General features: G+C 37.6%; 1 protein-coding gene across 3 annotated transcripts in view; it reads left to right on the top strand.

Annotated features, from left to right (window-relative positions):
- Nucleotides 1–20,217, top strand: part of LOC122809662 (RNA-binding Raly-like protein) — a 904,169-nt gene that overhangs the window by 694,636 nt on the left and 189,316 nt on the right. The window lies entirely within an intron of this gene.

The raw sequence follows: 20,217 nt of genomic DNA, 5'->3' as shown, positions 1-20,217 counted from the left end.
TGAAATTGCCCATTATTAGGGTATTGTGCTATACGTTGATACTATCCAGTATATCAAGAAATGTGGAGTGGGCATCCTGAGGCATGGTGGGGGATCTGTAACAAGCTACAACCTGGATTGCAGTCTTGCCCAGTGTTAGTTGCACTTGGATAATTTCGGATGCATTATGTAGCAACTAGCCTGAAGGTGTGGATATCCTTAATGAATATAGACAAACCTCCTCCTTTAGTGTTTTGGTCCAGGTTAAGTGGCCGAAAGGTGTGGTATGAATTATAGCCTGGTAATGCAGGGGTGTTCTCTGGAGCCTTGAACCAGGTCTCTGTCACTGCACAGATGTCGATGTTCTCCATTTTAGGAGTGTCTTGAGTGAGTGCATTTTGAAGTTTAGACTTCGAGCATTGAGTAGCATTACCCTCAAATTTTGCTTGCTTTTACCTGCTATGGTGGTGAGTTTGTCATTTGAACCTTGCCTAAAAATGGCACTATAAGGGTGGCAAGAGCCTTAGCCAGTATCCAGAATCCCAGGGGCAACAGGCGCAGACCATCTCTGGCAAAGCATTGTGGCCTGTCAATCATGTCGTCCCTGGCAGACAGATACTGGATCCCCTTAGAATGACACCAGAAGCTTTGCCAGCTGTTGAAGTCAATAATTTTGTCATTGTACTGCGGTATCATTCTGGGTGATAGCAGGATGCTACTTAGGGCTAGGGTCATACCTGCCTGGGCTACATGATCCGAGAGCTCCTCCATGTCTCTTTTTATGTAGTCTAGGGAGGCACATCTCAGTTCATTCACACCAACATGGACAATGACAGAGTCATATTTGTACTTGTTATGGAGTGATCTGAGTGTGTGCGTTAAGTGGTGGATCCTGGCACCTGACAGGCAGCTGACAGTAACTTTCTCCTTGTTTAGACTGGTGAGTGGGACATCAATGTGCCTGACTATAGAGTCGCCTATGACTAGTGTGTTGGGTACGTTGTTTTGCCTTATGGGCTGAAGTTGAGTGGCACATTGATTTTGTGGGCTGTGTGTCATTTGGGTAATGTTGGGGGGGTGGTTGCTTGCATTTCAGCTTTGGAGGTCTCTGTTTTTTGGGCAGATTTTTATTGAGAGCCTCCATGAATGTAAGTGTGTGTTTTGTGTTACTATGTGAGGGTTTAGGTGATGTAGGTTTTGATGGATTATGTGTTGAGTGTGGTGTGGTGTAGATGTTTACCTTATCCTCTTGACTGTCTAATCCAGTCTTGGCTGGAGAGAACTTGGCTTCCAGTTTGGCTATATAAGTGCATTTCTCACAGGTTGTAGTGTTGGCTGGTAGGAGGAGAGTGTTGTCACTGTGTACATGAGGCAATTGCTACATTTCCCCAAGATGCCCAGATTCATCAGGTAGACAGGGGAAAACACCGGGAGCTGACCCTTAGACATACCTGGATAGGTGCTTATTAATTTAAGTACTGAAAACTGTTTTCCTCTTACAAGTGAGGAAAGCTGAGTGCTGCAGTAATTTGTAGATTATTTAGTGCTTGCAACGAGTTTTGAACAAGTGGTGAGCACAAGGTAACAGTTTCGAGTGCTAAAACTAGAAAACTGGCTAGTATTAAGGGAAAATTTCAAGAGAAGACTTTCAAGCACTGGGAATAGTTTAACCCTAGTTAAACGGTGCTGGGTGATGCACAAAACCTCACAAATGCGGGTTTTTATACAGAAGGATAAAAGGGATAGAAATAGCCCAAAATGGCAAATAAAACTACAGATACTGAGCCAAAATCACTACTCCAGCAACAGATAGGCTGCTCAAAGCTCACCACTCTGATGAACAGAGAAGCTTCCTTCTATTTTAGTAAGGTCTTGGCAACACAGAAACTACAAAACAGCCCTGAATTCAGCAAAATCTGAAAACTGGACTCTACTGGTTATAGAAAGGCGGGAAATGAGTAGAGAGAGAGGATTTTTTTTTTTGTTTTTTTGTTTTGTTTTTTTTTCAAAAATTAAAACAGATACAGTAATACAAACACTTTTAAAGCAGAAAAATGGCTATCGCACTTGAGTGTGTAGCCCTCAACAGTTAAACAGTTGAAAAACACTTGAAAATGATCAAAGTACAAACAGTATCAGAATTCAAAAAAACAGTTCAAATAAGTTGCAAAGCTAATACAAATGCTCGGAATAGTGCAGCTAGCAAAAATAAGCAATAAAAAGCAAAACAGAGGTATTTAATTCTCTCAAAGTCTCACTTTTCTCTCTCTTTGCTGCTGTAGAACTCTGCATGACACCCAGGCAGTATCTTGCCGAGGTAATACAAGCGCAAAAACAGTGCAAACACTGGTCTTTAAACAAAAAGATGAAAGGGATAGAAATAGCCCAAAATGGCCAATAAAACTACAGATTCTGAGCTGAAACCACTCCTCCAGCGACAGATAGGCTGATCAAAGCTCACCACTCTCATTGATGAACAGAGATGCTTCATTCTATCTTAGTAAGGTCTGGGCAAAACAGAAACTAGAAAACAGCTCTGAATTCAGCAAAATCTGAAAACTGGACTCTACTGGTTATAGAAAGGCGGGAAGCGAGAAGCGAGATAGGATTTTTTTTCAAAAATTAAAACAGATACAGTAATACAAACACTTTTAAAGAGAAAACTGGCTATCACACTTGAGTGTGTAGCCTCAACATTTAAACAGTTGAAAAACACTTGAAAACGATCAGTTAAAGTGCAAACAGTATCAGAATTAAAAAAAAAAAACAGTTCAAATAAGTTGCAAAGTTAATAAAAATACTCGGAATAGTGCAGCTAGCGAAAATAAGCAATAAATAGCAAAACAAAGGTACTTAATCTACTAAAGGTCTCTCTTTTTTCTCTCTCTCTGCTGTAGAACTCTGCAGGACACCCAGGCAGGATCTTGCTGAGGTAATACAAGTGCAAAAGCCACGCAAACACAGGTTTTTAAACAGAAAGATGAAAGGGATAGAAATAGCCCAAAATGGCCAATAAACTACAGATTCTGAGCTGAAACCACTCCTCCAGTGACAGGCTGCTCAAAGCTCACCACTCTCACTGATGAACAGAGAAGCTTCCTTCTATCTTAGTAAGGTCTGTGCAACACAGAAACTAAAAAACAGCCCTGAATTCAGCAAAATCTGAAAAGTGGACTGTACTGGTTATAGAAAGGTGGTAAATGAGTAGAGAGATAGGATTTTTTTTTCAAAAATTAATACAGGAACAGTAATACAAACACTTTCAAAGCAGAAAAATTACTATTGCACTTGAGTGTGTAGCCCCCAACAGTTAAACAGTTGAAAAACATTTGAAAATGATCAGTTAAAGTCCAAACAATATCAGAATTCAAAAAAACAGTTCAAATAAGTTGCAAAGTTAATAATAATGCTTGGAATAGTGCAGCTAGAGAAACAAGCAATAAAAAGCAAATAGAGGTACTTAATCCACTCAAAGTTTCTTTTTTCTCTCTCTCCTGCTGTAGAACTCTGCAGGACACCCAGGCAGGATCTTGCTGAGGTAATACCAGATGGAGAATGAAGGTATCGATCCCTTTACCTCCCGCATGCAAAGCGAGCACTCTACCATTTGAGTTAATTCCCCTACCAAAGCAATGTACCATTACACCATTGGAGCCCTTATCTATCAATTTTGGCAAGACTTTTGACATTCCTTTAGCCATTATAGACAAACACTTTATAATAATGGTTTAGTATTGAAATGGGCCTGTGTGAAGCTGGATCTGATGGATCTTTACACTCTTTAGGTAGTACAGCTTCCACCGCTTTCTTCCAGGATGTTGGTACTTCTCCTCCTCTTAAAATACTGTAAAACAAAACATTCCAGATCTTTATCAATTTTTTTTCCCTCAAAGCTTCCAAACTTCTACAGGAATACAATATATTCCTGGGAACCTTCTTGGAGATTGGTTATACATCACCATTTTTGTCTCATCTCCTCCTATCCTGTTAGTAATTGAACCTCGTCTACCTCTGACTTTGGCATAATTAATTCCTCTATAAACATTTCCATTTGTACTTTTTCTTTATTTCCATATTTCTCTGCTTTATACAGACTTTCATAAAATTTCCAAAATATTTCTAATACTTCTATAGGATCTCTTATCTTCCTTGTTATAGTCTCCCTAAGCTTGAAGACAGCATTTCTACCTTCTGTTGCCTGACTTGTTGTGCTAAAAGTTTTTGTGCTATACAGTCATCAAAAACCATTTTCTTAACAGCAATCTTTAAAAAATTCATGCACAGTATGCAAATAATCCCTTATTTTCTGTTTAGTATTCTCCAGTTGCTCCTCCTCTTCTTATTCTGTGAGATTCCCCCATTTTGCAATACTTTAACATTGGCAGTCCCTCTAAATAATTGTTACTTCCTAGCAATCTCTCTCTCTCTCTCTTTTATTTCCACCATTTTTAAACTCCACTTTAATTTTATCCCACTCCTTAGCTATATTTTCAGAATATTTTTTTATCTTCTTTAATAGCTCCTGAATAATTTCCACTACCCATTCCTTAAATTCCTCTCTTTTCAATAGATAGGTGGGAAAGTACAAGTGTCTCATTTTTATTTCATTACCCTGAGTTTTAGTTTTAGTTATTACTGGTGCATGATCTGACATAGTTACTGGGTACATATAAAGACCTTCAATTAAATGCACATGTTCCTGCAAATGTAAACTATGTCTAGCCTAGCTCAGTTTTTGTATCTTGGGGAATAATGTGCAAATTCACTCAGAAATCCCAGCACTGAATTTTCATCTTCCATGCCAAATATTTTCATAAATTTCTTCAAAAATCTACCCTCCTTTGTTATATTTTCCCTTCTGGGCCCCCCACTTACATCTTTACTTTCACAAATCAAATTCCAGTCCCACCTATAAGCAATATTCCTTGCTGAAAACTGATGATTTCTCCAAGAATTTCCTTAAGCTCAATTGCAACAGTTTTAGGTGGTATATATACATATGCCAGTGTAATCCTCCTCCCTTGCCAGTATCCCATTAGTACTACAAATTTGGTATTATTATCTTTTTTATTTTCTTCTGTCACTATTGGAGCTCCTCTTGCAATTAATATAAGCACTCATGTTTACATTTGTCCTTGGTATTTTGTTTAATAACCATCCTGAAAACTTCTGTTCATCAAATTTACATATTCATTTCTTTTCAAGTGTATCTCCTGTAACACAGTTATTCTTACTCTACATTTTTAATATAGTTCACTACTCTTTCTTTTTTGTATTTATCTGTGAGACCACTGACATTTAAAGACCTTAAAGAAAGTATAATTTAAAAAGTTATTATTCCCACCACTTATGTATAACAGCTTTTTTATTAAATGTCTAGTTCCAGCTTTTGTGTTACAAGCATACACTGTCTGGCAGGTTGATTTTTTTATACAGTTGTTTGTTGTCATATCCATGGAAGCCTATGTCACATCTTACAAAACTTTGTGTTTTACTGAAGGCACTCAAACAAAAAAGAAACATACCATGCCAGTACACTCTAACTTAATAATACCACACAAAATTGTGTACATCTTCAAATATTGACGTTTTACCCTCCTAATAGTAACACATGTTCTAAACTGGCAACTACACTCACAGACTTGAGTTAACCTGACAGAAAAGTTATCCATGCTAAGATGCATGGTGCAGCCTGTGCTTCAACTAAGTGCTGTCTGCTTTTGTCTTATCTTTATAGCTCTCCCAGCTTTTAATTTCTCCAAGTCTTTTGGGTTTCTAATACCATGATGGGAATGGACCCCATTTCTAAGTCAAAATATAATTAAAGTTCATGAAATTAGTATTGTTTCAATCTTTGATGTCAGCCAGAAGTGCTCTTCACAGCACCCACAATGTGCCCAGTAATTACTCCTTCTGCAATTCATATGGGGTTACATGTATTAGTAACCTATCTAAATACGATTGTAGATTCTTTTTTATAAGACCCATTGCTCCTACTACTACTGGAGCTGTCTGGGTATCTTTCTTCCACATTGCTCTTGTTTCTGCCTGCAAATCCTGATATTTTATGACTTTGTGTCTGTCTGTACACAAGACACTGTAGTCACTGGGTGTGGTGATTTCAATGATCAATGCTATTTTTGTCTTCTTTTCATGGGCCACTATATCTGGTCTTCTAGCATCTATCTTTTGAACTGTTGGTAAAGGGTGATCCTATGTGATGTAAACTTCGTCATTTTCTATGATGCATTGTGGCTCATGTTTCCAGTGTTTTTCAGCGACTTCTGTACCATATTGTTTGCAGAATCCCCAGTGCAACAGTCTTGCCACATTATTATGCCTTTCAGTATACAGTCCTTCTGCCATTAGTATGTCACAATCAGCAACGAGGTGTGCAACTGTTTCCAATTCTGAATTACAAAACCTACATTTGCCTGTTTCTCCCACGTGTTCAATTTACTTTGTAAACCAACATGTATGTAGCCCACTATCTTGTGCCACCAATATTAACCTTTCATCTCTTGGTTTGAAATCGTCTCTCCTTAACCATTCCTGCATTTGTTCCTGATTAACATAAGGTTTTTCCAGAATTTTTGATACTTGCAACTATACTTATGCATTTTCCACATTTCTTGCCTTCTCGTCTGGTCCTTCACCTTATATTCTTTCTTTGTTTTTTGGCACATTCAGTTGCTGCCTGATTTTTATCTGCTTGTGGTTTGATTTCCATTCCTGCTTCTGCTAGATTAAGCAGAGAATTCATTTTAGATTTATTCTCCTCATGTTTCAAAACATTCACTGCTTTTGGGTCTTGTGAGGTCAGCAGATATGTGTGGAGTCCCACGACTGCAGATCTATACATGTAATCAATTTTAAGGAGGCCTATCCCTCCTTCGAAACGGGGAATATATAATCTTGGCATGCATTGATTTTTATAAGTCATATGGTAAGCATGAACCATCCTTCGTGTTTTCCTATCTAATCTGTCCAACATGTTTTGGGGTCAGTCAATCACTCCAAAACTGTAAGTTAGGACAGAAACAGCAAATTGGTTTATAGCTTGTATTTTGTTCCTAGGTGTCAATGCTGTTTTCAGGACTAACTTAAGTCATCTAAAGTATTCCTTACTAAGTTTTATTTGCATTTGCTCATGTTTTATTGTTGATCCTTCATCAATTTCCCAATACTTATACACTCCCTATTACTCAAGTTCTTTTATATCACATTCTTGTCCCAAACTGATGTTTTCTTGGTGCTGCAGTTTTCCTGCTTTAAAGGTTCCTTTTGCACATTTATCAAGATGAAATGTCATTCTTATATCATCTGAAAAAGTCCTGACAACTCACAGTTGTACTTTCAGTTCCTCATCAGATGAGCTATGCAGTTTTAAATCATCAGCACAGAGAAGATGAGAAGTCTTTAGAGTTTGTTGTTTTCTAGGAGCCAAATTATAGCCATGGCCTAAGCTATTAAATAGACAGCTTAATGAGTTAAGGAAAAGGCAGAATACCAGCAGTGACAGAGAATCACCCTGGAATATCCCCCTTTGAATTTTTATCCCTGGCATAATAATTTGTCCATTATCATTGCTTAATTGCAAAGTGGTCTGCCAGTGTTCCATGGTCACTGTAATGTAGTCAATCAGTTTAGGGTGTATTGTATACATTTTTAAGCACTCTTTTATCTATAAATGTGGGATACTATCAAATGCTGCTTTTTTGTAGTCCCAGCTGATTAAGCACTTGAATGCTTCCAGAGGACATTATCTCCTACCAGTTTCTATTTATCAGATTGTCTCTTGGAGACAAGAGGGCCATATACAAAATTGCTACTAAGCATACATTTATTTGCTAAATAAAACTTATAATATTCAATATTCTTTTTCATTTACTTGTTTTCTCTTAAAACATGTTACTAGATCAAGCTAAGGGCCTTAATCCAGTCATTCCCCTATGCAAAAACGAGGAAAAAGCAAAAGCACACTATGTTTTCTTGTTTCATGCTCTTTCAAATGCACTTTTGTTCTTTTTTTTTTTTACATTGCAGTGCCTACATTTCAGAAAACTGATCACAAACAACAAAACAACAAGAAACAAACAAACCAAAAAGAGACAACTGGATACACTCGAACCACTCAATGTTTATTGTGAAGCACTTTTCATCTGGGATAATACCCAGACTTCCTCAGACAAACAACGTACACCAAAACCACTCTATAAATACAGATTAATTGATTAATTAATAAAATGATTAATTAATCAAACTGTAAAAAACAGTTACCAAACTAAAGTAAAACGTTTTTAAAAGTTTAAAAACTTAACTAATAATAAAACCTACCCAAGTTTTTTAGTTTCAAAATAACTTTTTCCTGAATTTTGTTAAGACTGTTTATTCTGATTTTTACCAAAATTGGAAGAGGAGATTAAAAAAATCCCTTTGATAATTTGGAAAAGGAGAGCTGAACAATCTTAAGAGATTACCTGGATGAGTTTGCCTTCTTCATCATACTTTCTGATCACCTCTGCAGCAGAGGGGCCAAACAATAAATCTCTATCCAAGGGAGAATTTAAAATCTCATTTTTTACATCATCTGGGAGGTTCTGAGAATGCTGCCAAGCAAACCTTCTTAAAACAGTTTCACTTGCCATAGCCCTGGAAAAAGTAACAAAAGAGTCAAACACATTATTAATAATATGCAGTGACCTGTGCAGTAGAGGAAACCAAGTTATTTAAAACATATTTCCCCATAAGACGAAACTGCAGATAAAACATTCTTCACATTTTCAAAACTTTGTAAGAACAAACTTTAACATATGAGCTTGACTTTTCAAAATTCTGAAAATAAAAGCTGAAGAACTATATACTTTTCCCCATACCTATCAAGAACATTTTCCATCTTCACCAGAAAAAGTAAGATTAGAATTAACTAAGTACTTAGCAGCTGTGAGATCAACTAAAGCTAAAGTTGGTGGGTCAGGTTTGGGAACAGTGTATAAAAATGTAAAAGATTAAGGAACTTTATTCATCCTATATGCCTTTTTAGGGGCAGCTGGCTGACTATCAGGAAACTGCGGGCAGTGACACACACATCTTCTAAAGCAGACAGAACAGAAAACACTGGCACATTCTAGTAATAATGTCAGAGAAAGAGACCCCCCCAGGGAGAATAAGAAAGTAAGCTTGTCTCGGAGTTTGAATCAGAAATCTGATGAAAAAAACAATGTATCCATCCTTGCATCTTCCTGTTCAGATTCAGAATTTTGAATCTCTTCAAGAAAGAGTAATACCTTTTTTCTTTTACCAGAAACTAGTTTACAAGAAGAATCAATAGCCTGAGTTGAACCCTAAGCCAGACCCAGTAAACTATTCCTATACACAGAAATTTGAGGAGTGGATACATGCTTGGTTTTCTGTTTCTTTTTGACTGGAAAAATGGGGCCAACCATGTTACTAATGGCAGGAGCAGCTTCCCCAGGGATGGGCACAGCATTCTGGTAAAAAAGGGAAACCCTCCTTGTTCACTCTCCCAGGACATACAAGACTGGCTCTCCCTTGCCCACCACGTGGAACTTTCACAGCTGCAGAGGATGTGGCTAACTCCCAGTCCATAATGGCTGTAGGTGATACACCAGAGGGATCCAGCCTAAAATATGAGTGGTCTGAGGTACAGCAAATCGCCAAGGCAAAATCACCCATTTGTGGCTGAGACAAATTGCTAGCCTGCTTTGGTGGTAAAGGCTGTTTGCTTAATTTTTTTTCTTTTTGTGGCTTGAAGGAGGACCGACCATATGACTGCTAGTCTGTTCCATGGTCAATCCAAAAATGGTGCCTCCTTCCTGGGGAAGACAACCAGCAATTGCTGTTAAATTCTGTCAGTCCACAAAAGTTCCTTTTTTGACCTAAATCAAAGTAAAAACACGTTAAACACTATGCCAGCATCACAAAAGAAGAATAAACACAATTTCTCCCCAGAAAAAAATGTTTTCATTTACTTTTCACTAGTTTTAAACTGACAGAAAAAAAAATGAGTACTCTGTTTAAAAGTACACTACAGTATCAAGACAGTCTGTTAAAACAAAAAACTCCTAGCTTTAAAATAACTTTCCTGAAGAGGAGAGTACTAAAATATCAACACAATTAAGAAAATTTAATTTTTTTGCCCAAAGGAAACATGTCTGCCCAGCTAAAGAAAGCACAAGCTGACCATCGATCCTTGAAAGCCACCAAAGAACATACACCTCAGCAACAGTAAAGCTCTGAATGGCTTTACACCCAAACTTGTATTAGGTAGCTCAGCACAAGCTGCTTGACAGTTTGGGCATATGGAAGGTGCCCTGAAGCTTTAGAAGCTGTCTGTCGGTTATATCCTTGGCAGGATGTAACTCATATAGCTAAGGCTACTGCTGCAAGTGATCAATATGATGAACATCTGTTAGATAAAATCTGACCTCCTAAGAACTGACCCCAAGACCTTGACAGCTGGTAAGAAAAACTGGGAAGATCTTGGCAGAAGATGACAGGACAAAAAAGGTGCTCTACCAAACTGAAACCAGTGGGGCAGAAACAGCACATATATTTTGCTGGGCTATAATGAATGTTTCCACAAACCTTCATAACTGATTACTGGTGAAGGACTGGAAATGGATCCAGATCTATATGATGGTGGTCTCATGTCCATGATATGAGAGACTATTCAGTCATTTTAATACTTCTCCTGCCTGTGTCTGTTGAGTTGGTGCATGAAATGTCAGAATTCTGGCATGTGGGTTTTCAATAATGGACTCATTAATGGATAAAACTGAATTTAAACATACAGTATTCTAGCATTCTGATTTATTTTTTAGCCCTACAACTATTTTATTATTATTTATTAAGTTTGTTTACCAGGTAATGTCTGACTGGGCATGAGGCCCATTCTCAGCGGAGGCCCGGGGAGAAAAGCTCCATACATACAAATAGACAGTATTAAACAATAAAATAGAACACTTTTTAATCAACAATGTACAAAGCAAGTCAGTAAAGAAATTAATTATATACCAGTAATTAGCAAATAATTAAATTAACAAATTTAACAAAAAATGGCACAGTTAGTGGTAAAAACTGGCCGTATGTGTTAAATCTGGAACAGTGTTATACAATAATTTCAAGAGAGAGAAATGCAGTCTACATAACAGTTAAAGACAAAGCAGTATATGTGTACACATTGCTAACTGAAACTGAGTGTAGAATCAAGATAGCCCTCAGCTAATAGCTGTAGCTGTGAGAATGAGCTAGTTTAGGGTAATGTAAGGGAGTAGTAGGTAGCTTAACCAGGAGTATGGCAGGAGCAGAGCCAGTGTTTTGCTAGATGTTCCTTAAGGAGGTTTTTAAACTCATGAAAGTTGGGGGATTTAGCCATAGGTTGAGGAAGAGTGTTACGCAGTTTGGCAATTTTATGGGAAAAAGGGACAGCACCCTGTATATTATGGGCTTGGGTAATCTTTAACAAAAGTTTATTTGAGGATCTTAGAGCTCTAGGATTGCTGTTGGGTTGGACTTGATTGGTGAGTGCCAGGCAGTTGTTAGGTTTGTGAATTATATTGTGGGCTATGGACAGTTGATTAAATGTTAGAAGGTTTGGTAGTTCTAACCATTTAAGATGGGAGAGTACAGAACAGTAGTGGATTCTGTAAGGGTGTCCAGTGGCAAACTTGCTGATTTTGTTGTAGCATGATTCCAGATTATTTAGGTCAGATTTATGAATGTTTGTAAATACTAGGGAGCCATAGAGGAGGGTGGAAAGTAGATGTGTGTGGGCAGTGGCTAGTCTGGCATTGTCTGTAAGGTAAGGTTTAATTCTGTAAAGGGTGCCAAGTTTGGAGTGGACTTTTTTGATGGTGAGGGAGATGTGTGTGTCAAACCTTAGGTTATCATCGATTGTGACACCTAGAAGTTTGGCTTGGCTGGTGGGATCTATTTTAGTTCAATTTGTAGAAAGGAGAGAAAGTGGAGTCAGACATGTTTTGGGTTTATTGTAATTGAAGACAATTAATGTGGTTTTGTTGGCATTAAGTATTAGTTGATGGCTAGTGAGGTAGTTTTCTATGTCTTAGAAAGATTTTTGCATTTTTGTTTGTAGGTCCTGGGGGGTGCGGGCTGTGCAGATTAATCAGAGTATTGGACTATGGAGGCTAGTTGGGATGAAGAGCTGAGTTTGTTAGTAAACATTGTAAAGAGAAGGGGGCCAACTATGGATTCTTGGGGTACACCAATAGTGATGGGTAGAAGGGGGGACAGGGTATTCTCTCATTTGGTGTCTTGCTGATGGTTAGAAAGATAACTATGGAACCAGGACAGGGCTGTTGTGTTGAGGCCATGGGATGATAGTTTATTTAGTAGGATTTGGTGTAAGATGGTGTCAAATGGTTTTGGCATGTCAAGGAATATGGAGAAGACCATTTGGTCTCTGTTTATAAGATCTTAAATGGTGTTTGTGAAAGATAGCAGGGCAGTACTGGTACTATGTTTTGGCCTAAAGCCATGTTGTGTGGGGGAGAGGAGTTTGTGATTAAGGAGGTGGGCAAGGAGTTGGGAGTGAATGCATTTTTCTAAGATTCTGGCTAGAGGGGAGAGTATGGCTATGGGACGGTAGTTAGATCCTTAGAGGGGCTGCCTTTGTGTAGGGGAATGATGTTGGTCATTTTCCATAGATGGGGTACATATTGTTCAGAGATGGAACGGTTGATTAGGACTGATATGGGATAGGCAATTGAGGGGGCAGCAATTTTAAGGAATTCATTAGGTCATTTATCAGCTGCTAGACACCAGGGTTTGAGTTTGGAAAGGAGAGATTTTATGTAGTTTATTTGGATTGGGGTGAAAGAGAAGAGGATGGGGGAGTCAGAAGAGGGAAGGGTTACAGTGAGAGGTTGATTAGTTGGATTACCAACAAGAGATGTGATTGAGTTAATGAAATGGGTATTAAATTGTGCAGCTATTGGGTCTGAAACCTTGGAGTTGGTGGGGGTGGGGGGGTAGGGGTATAGCCTGGGTTGAGAAGATTGTTAAATGTTTTGCCAAAATTTTCTGGGGTTAAATTGGTGGGTTTGCTGATCTGAAAGGAAATAGTTTTGCTTCTCTATTTTTATCTGTCTCTTAGTCTGGTTACATAGCTGCTGGTATTTTGTGTGGTCTGTGTTATTTTTGGTAGTGTAGTAAGTGGACCATGCCCTGTCTCTTTGCTTCAGCAGTGCTAATGTATCTTTAGATAGCCAAGTTATGTGCCTAGTTTTTGCTCTTATTTTTCTTGTGGGTGCTAGATTGTTGAGTATTTTAAGAAAGGTATTGTTGAAGTAAAGGACTGCATGATCAAGTGGGACGTTTCTAAGAGGTGACCCCAGTTATTTTGCTGAAGAAGATGGTTGAAAGTGGAGGCGGAAAAGTTTTTTTTGTTTCTGATAAATTTATATATTGTGTTGGTTTGTGTCTGAGCTAATTTTCTGTACAGGAAGGTAGAAGAGTGGTCACTGAGGGAGTCTGGAAGGCAGCCTGCTAAATAACCTAGATTGGGTTTGTTAGTTAGTATCCAATCTAGTGTGGACTGCTTTTTAGAGTGTTTATCTAGCTGGGTCAGACAGGATATGGTTTGGATGAAATTGAAGAGATTTAGGAAATTGGAGGGGCTGTCGGTGTTGCAGGAATGCCAATCCAGGTTAATATCACCCAGGATGATGGTTTCCTGGCTGCAATTATTTGATGCCCAGGCGAGAAGATTCTCAATTATGGGTAGGTTGTTGCTGGGGGGGGGGGTAGGTGGCTATGATAATAATATATTTGTTAGGGTTTCTTACTAGGCATGTTGTTAGGATTTCAGAGTTAGGTAGGTCAAGAGGGGCACAGTTTAATAGTTCCAGTTTGACTGTGTCTTTATACATAATAGTGACACCACCACCCCTTTTGTTTGGTCTGTCTAATTTAATTATGTTATATCCGTTTGTAATAATTTCATTGTCTTTGATGTGGGGCTTTAGCAAGTTTTTGGTTATTGCCGCAATGTAAGGTAAGTAGGAGTTAAGGGTTGCATGGAATTTAGTAATTTTATTTACGATACTACAGAGGTTAAAGTTTATAAAGACTAGGTCTGTGTTGTTAGTCTTGGAAGTGAGGGAAGGGGGTGGTGGTTAGTAGTATGTTGGGGAGAGACTGGTGGAGGGCTGGGTGGGGAAATGGTTGGGTAATGAGGGGTGTGGGTGAGAGGGCTAGGGTTGGGGTGGATGTCAGCCTGGAGTTTAATTTGTGTTATATTGTATAGAGTGAGTTGTCTGAATTTATTGGTAAGTTTTACATATCTGTGAGTTGAAGGGGAAGTCCTATGTATGGGTAAATGTTTGAAAGGTAGAAGGAGAAAGGTAGTTGTGTCATAGAGCTGTGAGCTAATGGATGCATATGTGTGGGTGTGGCTGTTGGAGGAGGATAGAGGGATAGTAGGTGAATGATGGTGCATGAGTGGAGAGAGGTGGAGTTAGCAAGAGTTATAGTAGGTGAAGTAGGAGAGTATTGGCTAGCAAGGACTTATGGTGGGGCATAGTGGATGGTTGAAAAGGTGTGGTGTGGAGATGAGGGGAAGGGGAGAGGATTGAGGCAGGTGTTGTATTGGCTGGAGGTAGAAGGGTCTGCATTTTTTTTAAGTGTAAATGTAGGGAAAGAGGGGGTAGGGTAGGGGAGCAGAGTGAACCTGGCACGAAGCATAGGGCAAACAGAGTTGGATACACTGGCCTGCAGGCAGCTGTGAATCTCAGAGACAAAACTAAGAAAAAAATATCTCCACAGGTATTGTTAAATTTGCAGGAAATTATATATGTTAACACCTGGCAGTGCTGCATGAGATAGTTTTGGTAGAATGGAAACTGTATATTGCCCAGTGAACAAAACTCCAAAAGCTGAAATGGGAGTTTGTTAACTACTTGGGGACTAGAGAGTGGAGAAACAAGGTGAGTAAAGCCAGATGTTGATAATGTATGAAGTGAACCCTTGGTTTAGAAAATATAGGACAGAGGCAGTAATTATTGGCCTTTAGCACACTTTCCTGAAGTGAGTTATGTGACAAAGTGATACAGACTAGGAAGAGAGATGCATACTCAGTGGGGGTGGAAGAAAGGTGGTGGTGATGGGGGGTTAGTGAGCCGAGAAATACATGTGCATGCCACAGCCTAGATTAATTTGCACAAAAATAAAAGCTTTTAACACCAGGTGAGGAAGAAGCAATTAGGACACATACATAAAGCTTGTGATGGTGTTTTTCTATTTTTGTTGGTTTCCTCCCATCCATGGCTAGACAGCAATCATTGTGTCGCTTTGAGGGTCAGTAGATATTATTATTAGTAGTAGTAGTATTATATCTTGGTTCCTACCAACAATAACATTGTATGGCAATGTGGGGATTATAGCAACTTTTATAATAACCAGATCACAATTTCCTACTTTAACCCTCTTATCATAGACTGAATATAATAGAGAATAGAGAATAGCCATGGACACATCTTATCCCAGCCTATCCCATTTATAACATGTTTGGTTACAGAACATTTTTCAAATAGTCTGCCCAGTTCCTGAAACTAATGGCTTTTTCCAGTGAATACTTTCAATAAGAACCTCTAATTCAAAATCTTATTGTGGAATTTGAGTGGTAAATGGGACTTCTAAAATGGTGCACTATCAAACAGACTGACCCTTTCTACCACAATGAAAACATTTCATCATCAGTGTTGTTGTTGATGAAATCATGTCCATTCTGCCCCACAGCATCTTCCACTCAGGAGTGGGACTATATTCTTTTTCTTGAATTAGCATCCATATAGACTTCCATTAATGTTATTGATTGTTCTTTAATTGAGAATTTCCACAATCCAACTCTGAATCATTTTCAAAAGGTTTGTATATCTTCTTCTTCTTCTTTCGGCTTTATCCCGGTTAGGGGTCGCCACAGCGGATCACCTGTCCGCACATTGAATGGCAGTGGAGTTTTACGGTGTCGAGTTGCCAGCCCGGCGCCCAACCTTCCACAGAAGGCACACTCACACGCACACCTAGGGCCAATTTAGAGTGTCCAATCCACCTGCAGCATGTCTTTGGGATGTGGGAGGAAACCGGAGCACCAGGAGGAAACCCACGTGACCACAGGGAGGACATGCAGACTCCGCACAGAAGGCACCCCAGCCGAGGATCGAATAGGAGAACCTCTTGCTGTGAGGCGGCAGTGCTAACCACTGCACCACCGTGGCCGCCCTTTCAAAAGGTTTGTATATAATGCTCCTTAATAAATAAGGTCAATTACTACTTCATCTGTTTTCTCAGATGGTTGTATCTATTTTAAATAGCAATAAATTATATGAGACAATGTTTCCTGAGGTGCTACAGATTGGCTGTATGCCAGGGCTTGAAATGTTTGTATTTAAGTCTCAGTAGCTGTGATGTACCTTGAGTATACTTTCTTGACAGTGGCATAATTTCTAGCATCTTGAACAAACAAGTACTACTGCCATTAGTATAACAAGGTATACAATGGGAGACTAATAAAAAATATTATTGCCATCTGTTTATCTCTCCTTTTTTACTTATGAAAATATTACATTTCAAACACACTACAATACACATAAGACAACAAAGAAATTAACATAAGTAGTATACTTGCTTTAAACATTAAATATACAGGAACTGTCTAAATGTTATCATTTGCAGACACATTGTCATTGCTTAAACTGTATTTAACAGGAATATATGACAAATTAACAGTTTGGCAGGTTAATTTTGTAAATGTATATCTGTATAATATTCTACAATTCTTATTTACAATTTTCTTTATAGTTCTATAGTTGTCACCTGTTACATCAACTGACAAACATTCAAACAAAGCAAAAGTAGATGATGCACTTAATTCTCAGTTTTGCATTTGAATTCTCTTTTTCCATTCCTGTTTCAGATAGGTGTGTCATAGACTGAATTACTTTACTTCATACAAAAGTGAAATAGTAATTTTTACACAACTGAACACAATACATCTGGCACTTAAAGTTACTGATCATGCTTGACTCACAAAAATATGAAATTGGTAAAAAGTACAACCCACAAATTCTAGTTCTTACCATATTCAGATAGGCCCTTCTATCCAGACAGGAAGTAAAAACCAAGCCATGGTAAAAAGGAAAGTATTACAATTTGTCTTCATCCATTAATTCCTTGTCGCCTTCTGTTCAAAAGGCAGCAATCATCTTCAAACAGCATCCACAGTGAGTCACCAGTATGAACTGAATTTGGGAAGCTGTTCTCCTAGTTTTATAGCATATTCAGATATTATTCATTAATTTTCCGTTTACATTTTTGCAAGTGATGCCAATAAATAATGATTTATAGCTGTAACAGTATAACTTTCTGTTTTAATGTTCTTTCCTTGCCTTCCTCCATGAATCAAACACTGACTCCAGCAATTAAGTATGTATCTGCAAAAGCTTTTTTTTCAAGCAAACATTACATTTTTCTCTTTATTTGGGTTTCAATGTGTGTCATTTGTTATACTTTCTCTGTTTCTTTGAAACTACACAATATATCTAGTCTGGCAGTCTTACCAGCATTTAGCACTAATTTTCATTTAAATAATAACACAAGGCATATAGCTAGAACACTCATATAGCCTAACATTTCCATCCTTCATTTTACTATATCAGTATTACATGTATACATGACCTGCACCACTAGTTTCTTATAGAAAAGCATTGTCCTCTTGCTTTGGCTCGCATGTTCGTATGAACTTTGAGAACTATAAAACATTTTAACACTGAACTTTCTGTATTAAAGTGGTGCATTTTATTATACTGTCCTTCAAGCCTTTCACATACTTTCTTTAGACTGAGCTGTACCTTTTTCCATTATGTGTTAGCAGGCAGTGCACAAAAGCTTGTCTTTTGTTACAGTTACATACAGACTTGACTGTTTTGGTTGAAAATGGAAGTAAAATTGTATCTACTGCAAATGTGGGGACTGGGGAGGCCTGCAGCTGTCGCACTTTTATAGCATTTTCTTTTGTTTACATCTTGATTTTCTCGAAAGACAAGGGCTAGCAATTTAATATCTTTCCTTGGGCACTTATTAGATTCTACACAGCTTAAAAGTAAAGTGACTATACAATATTATTGTTATTTATATAAAAGTCATGTTTCTTTACAATATACCAAGGATATATTTCTGAATGGAAATCTGTCTAAATGTTTTAGACAAGATGGATATATTTGGATCCTTGTGACCTACTGATTTCTTAAAAGGAAAACAAAGACCAGTTAACCATGACCTTTGATACAGTGCCACTGTCCCCACACCTCATTCTCCAAGTATACTACTTCTGAGGTTACATAAGTTCTAAGAAAAGGGAATATGTTTTGGTTTTCTCCAAGTTGGTACAACTTTAGCAGTAATACATTTAATAATTATGGGTATGAGGGCAAAGCCCCCACATCTGGCAGTGCAAGAAGTCTGGGACAACCCTTGAAAACTGTTTTAAAGCATTGCTTCAGTTAGTGCTGGGCAGTCAACTGGGATGATGAGACTCTGAGGACAGAAAGCTGGGCTCTGTGAAACACGATGTTGGAGAATGAATGAATGTAGCTCTATCTGAAACAAATGGCCACACCACTGATATTGCCTAATATGTAACTATGGTGTACCAGACGTCTAAATGGAATGTGTGCTTATATGATTATTTATTTATCCATTTCTTGTAGACCTGAGTAGTTGCTGTCCCAGTTTTGTAAGACATGGAATAAGCCACTGTTCCCCTCTGAACAACCTTTCCACTCATCCAGCCCCTTTCATAATAATAAAACATTTATCTAAGTGGTCCATTTTCAGTCTCAGCCTGAGAAAGTACAAATAAAATAACAGCAAGGGAGAAGATTTAAAACAGCATTAATGAAAACTAGGAGCAGAGTAAGCACTGGTAATTAAACAACAAAAGTACTGTGTACAAGTAGGAACAGCAAAAATAACAACAGAGTAAGCTCAATGCCATTGACGGCATGTTAGTAGGAATGGCAAAAATATTAAAAACAAAATAGCATGGCACTGTAGAGGAACCAGCAAAGTGACCTTGATAAACTTCCATATTTTAGTAACTGAATAAAATAACTAAAACAAACTGATAATCATTAATGCTTTAACTTGCTCACCGCATTTTCATTCATGCAAGAACTTCATCAGATGACCCAACACAGAAAAATCAAGTTTTTATATTCTCAAAACCCTCATCAATCAATTAATTATTCAATTTACTTTTAAAAAAACAGATGTCCTATTAAAGTAACTACTATATAGAAAAAAATTATTCCATAACCATCATAAATACAGCCAATGAATTCCCCTTATGCTTAATCTAGCCAAAAATATAAATAAAAATATATGTATGTATGTATACAAAATATAAAAAATATATAAAACATATACATATATACATTTGAAAAATAGAAGCCATCCATCCTACAGAGCAAACCAAGTTGTATGTGAAAAATGTTAAAATTTTATAAAATATAAATAAAAACATTATTGTTAAAAATCTTCCAATTATAAAAAGAAGAAAAAACAATCCAAATACAGTTAAATAGAATGTCTGTTTGTTTAAAAGTAAATTGAGTAATTAATTTGATTGATGAGGGTTTTGTGTGTTGAATCATCTGATGAAGTCCTTGCACAGACAAAAATATAGTGAGCAAGTTAAATTGTTAATCATCATCAGTTTGTTTTAGTTATTTTATTCAGTTAATAAAAGTTCTGGAAGTTTATCAAGGTCATCTTGCTGGTTCATTTAGAGTGCTGTACTATTTTCTTTTTATTGGTTTCTACACTTCGGTGTTTGTGTTTTCAGCGCTGTTCTTCCTCCAGTCCATTACTGTGGTAAAAGCAAAAATATAGTTGAAAACAAGTGATGAACAAAGAAAGATCTTTATTGCTTTTTTTAACAATAAAATCTAGACAGTTTAGAGGTATGACTTAACAAACTAATAAATGAACTAAAATGGGTCTATAATGAAACATCGAATGCTGAAAACAGCGAACAATATCACCATAGACACATTTTCAGTGAAAGCTGAAAATGTCGAAACCACAGAAACCTAGCGAAAGAAATCGCTGTTCCAACCAAAAAAAAAAAAAAAAACATTAAACACTTCCAAACACACATACTCTAACCCTAAATTGTACCCCCCCCCCAAAAAAACA

The sequence above is a fragment of the Protopterus annectens genome, chromosome 8.part0 (genome assembly GCF_019279795.1).
Source record: "Protopterus annectens isolate FY-2018-M chromosome 8.part0, PAN1.0, whole genome shotgun sequence".
NCBI classification, from domain to species: domain Eukaryota; kingdom Metazoa; phylum Chordata; order Ceratodontiformes; family Protopteridae; genus Protopterus; species Protopterus annectens.
This window is presented reverse-complemented; position numbering and strand designations above follow the sequence as displayed.